This window comes from Theropithecus gelada, chromosome 8, assembly GCF_003255815.1.
Source record: "Theropithecus gelada isolate Dixy chromosome 8, Tgel_1.0, whole genome shotgun sequence".
NCBI lineage: Eukaryota > Metazoa > Chordata > Mammalia > Primates > Cercopithecidae > Theropithecus > Theropithecus gelada.
The window spans coordinates 76250909-76257955 of record NC_037676.1 but is presented as its reverse complement, the minus strand read 5'-3'; the positions used below and the strand labels follow the sequence as shown (position 1 = coordinate 76257955).

Sequence of the window (7047 nt, the reverse complement as noted above, 5' to 3'; positions counted from 1 at the left end):
CTTTCTGCAAAGCAGACAGTCATCTTGTTTTGTTCCAGTGTGCTGGGGAGGAGAGAGAGAGGAAACAAGCTCTACAAGTCTCTTCTTATAGTGGCATTAATCCTATTCACATGAGGGCTCCACCTTCAAGACCTAATTACCTCCCAAAGGCACCACCTCCTAAAACCATCACATTGGAGGTTATGGTTTCAACATTTTAAACCGGGAAGGGACACAAACATTCAGTCTATAACAGCGATCAGTTGTCACAGGAGCCTAGAGAAGGGAGCAGGCCAGATCCTTGAAGGGCTTGATTTGGCATGCCAAGGAATTTGGCCTTCATCCTACAAGCAGTAGAAAAAAATACATAGCATTATATCTCTGAACACAAACAGAGGTCCATTCTCCAGGACACAAAGATATAGAAATGCTCAACATTTTGTCATTCTTGAGTAGGGATGGTATTTTTGATAGCAAATAACAAAGTTCAGAACCTGCCACGGCAACTGGAAAACTGGATTACCAGAAAGAGGTTTGGAAGGACCACGTGGGCCTGGAATTACCCCAAGTGTTAAATAAGTAGATCAATTTACCTTTCCTGAGGAAACATAATCTTCTAAGCTAGAGGAGAAAACCTGAGGGCAAGGAGTGACCAGACTACCCCTCAGCTTACTACCTGAAATGAATTTGGTTGTGGAGTTCCAACATCTACCCCCTAGATTTGCACAGCAAAGACGGGGCTATGCCTGTGCAGTACACAAGGGTCAAGGAGGGACTCAGGTTTATTCATTTATTCCATCAGTCTTGCAACATGTATTTATCGAACACCTATTATGTGCAAGAAACTGAGACTCAAAAGTGGAGAGAAAAAAACACCCCAGATTTGTTCCCTCCTCTCTAGGAGCTTACTGTCTAGTTGCTCAACAAGGAAAAATGATTTCAGAGTGAAAAGTGTTGTGATATAATTACCCCGACTGAAAGTCAGGGTTCCGATAGGCAGTGAATTTTAAGCCAAGACCTGAAGGTTAAGAATGGCCTATTGGCCGGGCGCGGTGGCTCAAGCCTGTAATCCCAGCACTTTGGGAGGCCGAGACGGGCGGATCACGAGGTCAGGAGATCGAGACCATCCTGGCTAACACGGTGAAACCCCGTCTCTATTAAGAAATACAAAAAACTAGCCGGGCGAGGTGGCGGGCGCCTGTAGTCCCAGCTACTCGGGAGGCTGAGGCCGGAGAATGGCGGGAACCCGGGAGGCGGAGCTTGCAGTGAGCTGAGATCCCGCCACTGCACTCCAGCCTGGGCGACAGAGCGAGACTCTGTCTCAAGAAAAAAAAAAAAAAAAGAATGGCCTATTGCCTATCCCATTAGATTTTTTTAACTTTGCTAATTGATTTATAAAATTTTAAGAAACATTTTCCAGATATCAATTGTTTGTTGTGATAACTGAAACACTCTCAGACACTTATCTTTTACCTTTGTTAACGGTGTTTTTTTCTTTTGACAATAAAAGTTGGAAGTTTTTTCACTGTTGTTGTCCTTGTTGTTTGAGACAAGGTCTGGCTCTCTCCCCCAGGGCGGAGTGCAGTGGCATGATCCTTGCTCACTGCAACCTCTGCCTCCTGGGCTCAAGCCATCCTCTCACCTCAGCCCCCTGAGTAGCTGGGACCACTCGTGCACACCACCATGCACAGCTAATTTTTGTATTTTTAGTAGAGACGAGGTTTCACCATGTTGCCCAGGCTGGTCTCCAACTCCTGAGCTCAAGTGATCCACCTGCCTCAGCCTCCCAAAGTGCTGGGATGACAGGCATGAGCCACTGCGCCCAAGCAAAGTTTGAAGTTTTTGATGTAACAAAATTTGTCTTTTTTTTAATTTTATACTTTTGTTGTTTGTGTCTTATATGCCTAATATTTTGCCCTGAGATCATAAAGCTGTTCTCCTAATAGTTTTAAGTAGATTTTTGTATAATAGTTTTGAAGTTTTGCTTTTCACATTTAGTCTTTAAATCCATTTGAAATTTAACTTTTTTGGAAATTTAACTACTAAAAAATGTGAATTAAACATTTCATTTTATTTTTTTTCTGTAAGGAAGGTGAATTTTGGCAATGCCATTTATTGAATTTACCCTTTTCCAACTGGTATATGGAAAGTTCCTATAAATATCATCTGTTCCCAGATCTCATTGTCTATTCTGTGTCAATAGTACAGTTTTATTTATATAACTTTTTTAAAATGTCTTTATATCTGATAGAGAAATCCCCACCTCCTGCTTCTTTTTTAGAATGTCTTGGCTAGAAGTTCTTAGAATCTGTTTGTTAAGTTCCACACAATAATGTTGGGATATTGATTAGAACTGCATTAAATTCATAATTTAATTTATGGAGAATTCATATCTTTCTATCAAGCATTTGCTTCCATAAATATGTTAGATTTCTTCATTTCTTCAGTTCTTCTTTCATATCCTTTGTGATAGTTAATTTTATGTACCAATTTGCCTGGGCCACAGGATGCCCAAATATCTGATTAAACACTATTGCTGGGTGTGTCTACAAGGGTGTTTCCAGAAGAGGTTAGTATTCGAATTGGTGGACTGAGTAAAGATGATGGCCTTCCCCAATGTGGGTGGACATCATTCAATCCATGGAAGGCCTAAATAGAACAAGAAGGTGGAGGAAGTTTGGATTAATCCTCTCTCTGCTTGACTGCTTGAGCTGAAATATCAGTTCTCAACCCTTGGCGCTGCTGGTTCTCAGACCTTGAACTATGTCACTGGCTTTTCCTAGGTTTCCATCTTGCAGACAGCAAACTGTGGGACTTTTCATTCTGTATAACTGCATAAGCCAATATCTTATAATAAATCTCTTTCAGCCGGGCATGGTGGCTTACACCTGTAATCCCAGCACTTTGGGAGGCTGAGGCAGGTGGATCTCCTGAGGTCAGAAGTTCAAGACCAGCCTGGCCAACATGATGAAACCCCGTCTCTACTTAAAATACAAGAATTAGCCGGGCGCCATGGCACATGCCTTTAATCCCAGCTACTCTGGAGGCTGAGGCAGGATAATCATTTGAGCCCAGGAGGTAGAGTTTGCAGTGAGCCAAGATCACGCCACTGCACTCCAGCTTGGGCAACAAAGCAAGGCTCTGTCTCAAAAAAAAAAAAAAAAAAAAAAGTCTTTCTAGATAGATAGATGGGTGTAGATATATCAGTATCCTTTTGCTTCTGTTTCTCTGGAGAACCCTGACTAATATATTCTCTAGTAAACCTAAATTTTTCTCCATAAAGGTTTTGCAATGGATGATATTTTCAAAAACTGAAGTTCATGAGTAGCAGAAAGTTTAGGCTTAAGGTAGAAATCAAAGTTATAATCCAGAAGTTTCCTCTGGATCAGCTTAATATAATTAAAACTATCATGAAACAAATAAAATGGAAATTCATTTTAATGGACCACCCTGGAAGATAACGGGAATGTGTTCAGCATAATCTGTGTTGTAATATTTTAATTTTTGGGGCTTTTTTTCCACTCTTACAAGGGATCAAAAGAAAGGCTGTCCTAGTGTTGCTTGAAACATCTACCTAATTTGCTAGAGTCATAGGAGTCTCCCAGGCATATTTGTTCAAGCCTAGACCTGGGGAAGTATCCTCTTCAAACAGGACTACTAACTGTCCTTAGGCTCACGAAGTATTGACGGCCTAAGAAGGTAATCATGGCAGGCTGAATCCCAAAAAGTGAATGCATGTTTTCACCTCTAGCTGGAGCCCTTTTCTACCCTACAGATGTTCACTGCCCTTTTCTATGCCTTCCATTCCACATATTTATACTGAAGCATAACTTATGCTAACACCTCATCCCCTGGATTACTTTAACAGAGAATAAAACGTAAAAGGAAATTAAGCTATTAGAGTAAAATTGCACGTGTGAGCCTGGCCACCCAGTTGCCATTTAATGAGTTCAGACCACTAAAATCAAAACTGATCCGTATCAATGACCTAAAGAAAGCCTTAGCAGGATGAGAGAAACCTAAGTGGGAGTGTGAAGATATGCCCAAACAACCATGATTTCTGTGTGGCAGGGGACAGTGAAATTGGGCCTATTCCAGAGTTCCTCAGAAATGTCAGTCACCTATACGAGACATTGCCCTGTTTGAAGAGCCTCTGAGGGCTTTCTTAGAATAAAGGAGTCAGCATATTCTTTTTCTAAAAGTGAAAAAATAATCAAATTTAAATGACCTTCCAGTTACCTTCTGAGAAGGATTATCCAATACACATTAAGGTAACATTTATAAAAACATTATGATATTTTGTAAACTTTGTAATCTCTATATGTTTGCCATTTGTGTTAAAGTGTCATAATCCCCAGAGTAATCAATGGTAAAATCCCAAAAGTTTTAAAAGCCTGCAGGCTTCTTTTGAGGCCATCAAAGGTAGGAGAGCTTCCCAACATAGCCTTAGAAAATGGGGACTGCTGAGGAGATATGCATGTTCAATTCTTTAGTGTTGCAAGAGGAAAGGTGCGCTATGTGAAATCACTGTCTGTATGAAGAGTGTGATTTAATCTTCAAGAAGCTGAAACTACATGATGTATTTTCCAAGACAGCCTTTCTGCATACAAACTCTCTCCTTCTGATCTCTGCCATTTTTGTTAGCTAGGAGTCTGTGCTTGGGGCAAATGGAAGTGATGATGATGCTACTATATAACGCTAATGCTTACATAATAACTTAGTTGTCTATCGCTGCCATAACAAGTTACCACAAAACTAGCAGCTTAAAACAACACAGACTTATTACCTCGCAGTTCTACGGGTCAGAAATCCAGTGAGCCCAACTAGTTCCACACTCAGAGTCTTACAAGGACAAAATCAAGTTGTCCACCAGCCCGTACACTTCTCTGGAAGCCTTAGGGGGAAAATCCACTTCCAAACTTATTCAGGCCCCTGTTTCCTCACTGACTGCCAGCCAGTGTTGCCTTTAGCTCCTAGGGAACTGTCTCCAGTTCTCCTCCTCACACACAACAAGCAAGACTTTTGTCATCGTGAAAAGTCTAAACATTAAACAGGTTCTTGAACTGGTGGCTCACATATAACTGCTCGTTCAACTTTCCCACCTATCTCACCCCCAGTAGCTTTTCCAGAACTGCTCCCTTCACCATGAAGCTCCCTGAGTTTTCTCAATTCAAACTTGGGCTTTTTTAGCATGTTTACTTTTCTAATGAAGACCTTATGGACAGACCTTAGGGTAACTAGACTGGCAAGGCTTTCTATGTCTTTGTAGTGCTGTCTAAAATCAATTTATTGATTGTCTCTTTTAAGACATCTGTCTGCACCTCTGGGATCATGATTTCCATCATCTTCTTCCAGATTTGTCAGACCTGTTGGTGCTGAGCATAAACGTAATGCAAACCGATTGCTGGGTCACACAGAACAAATGAAGCAAGTAACCACAGGTAGCCTGAACATCAATATGAGCTTCAGTCATGAACTACCATGGAACATATTTTGTCATGGATAAGATTCATGCCATGAAAGCTGGGCAGGTGGATTTCACCCTGAACATTCTCAGTAATTAGTCTGAATTTTCTAAATGCAGCTTCATCATTCTCCACCTCAGCAAGGCTTACCTCAATATCACAACCCTTGAGGCCAACAGATGAGTGTTGGTTCCTTGTGTCCCTGGGACTAGTGTTCTACCAATATTTCTTACATTGAACATAGCTGGTGCTTTCACATTGTACCAATCTTCTTAGAAAATGTTGTCAACCACTTTCTTCTTGGCTTCCTTTTTGCTGCTTTTTGTAAAGCACTTATTCTTGCCAACCACCATCATGCTGCTCAGAGAGCCAAAAGGGGCCAGTCCTTGCAGATGGCCACATGGCCTCCTACATCTTAGGGCCGGCAGTGCTGATGTAAAAGCTTCTCATACTTGGAGTCTGACTTCTCTTTCTGCTCCATCGCTTTTGCTGCCAGCCAGCAAAAGTCTTCTCCTCCTAAGGGATCATGTGATTAGATTGTGCCACCTGGATGATCGATGTCTTAAGGCCTATGACCTTGATTTTAACTGCAAAGTCCCTTTTGCTGTGTAACATAACATATTCACAACTCAAGTTTAGGATGTGGGTATCTTTGAGGGACCATTCTGTCTACTATGCATAGTGTGTCTTGCGTTTGTGCCACATAATGTCCCGGATGCACTACATACGGCAATTGATTTAAACTTTACCAAAACCTTATGACTGACACTTTGAATATCATAACCATCTTACAGATAGGGACCAAGGAAACAAGCTTAAATAACTTGCCCAAGGTCATGCAATTTTTAACTAGCACTAGTGAGCTTCAAATGCAGAGGGACAAAGGGAGACCCCGTCTCAAAAAATAAATAAATAACTAGCATACAGTCTTTTCCATCTATGTATAAACAGGACATAAAAATTCAGCCAGCCATAGTATCTGCGCCCTTAAGAATGATGCATGATGGCCGGGTATGTTGGCTCACACTTGTAATCCCAGCACTTTGGGAGGCTAAGGCGAGCAGATTGCTTGAGCCCAGGAGTTTGAGACCAACCTGGGCAACATGGCAAAACTCTATCTCTACACAAAGTAGAAAAATTATCCAGGCATGGTGGTGCTGGCCTGTAGTGCCAGCTACTCAGGAGGCTGAGGTGGGAGGATCACCTGAGCCTGGGGAGGTCAAGGCTGCAGTAGGTCATGATCAGGCCACTGCACTCCAGCCTAGGCAACAGAATGAGACCCTGCATCAAAAACTTTTTATAAATAGAGTGGCACATGATTTTTTTTATAGTCCCAAGTTTAGAGACCAGCCTGGGCAACCTAGAAAAAAATTTTTTTTTAATTAGGTGGGCATGGTGGCACATGCCTGTGGTCCTAGCTATTCAAGAGGCTGAGGTAGGAGGATTACTTGAGCCCAGGAGGTTGAGGCTGTGGTGAGCCATGATCGCATCACTGCACTTCAGCCTAGGTGACAGAGTGAAACCCCATCTCAAATAAAAAGAAAGGAAGGAAGGAAGGAAGGGAGGGAGGGAGGGAGGGAGGAAAGAAGGAGAAAGGAAGAAA

General features: G+C 41.9%; 1 pseudogene; it reads right to left on the bottom strand.

The window, feature by feature from the left end:
* Positions 1–238: 238 nt before the first annotated feature.
* On the bottom strand, positions 239–5797 carry LOC112630173 (annotated as a pseudogene).
* Between the last annotated feature and the right edge of the window lie 1250 nt (positions 5798–7047).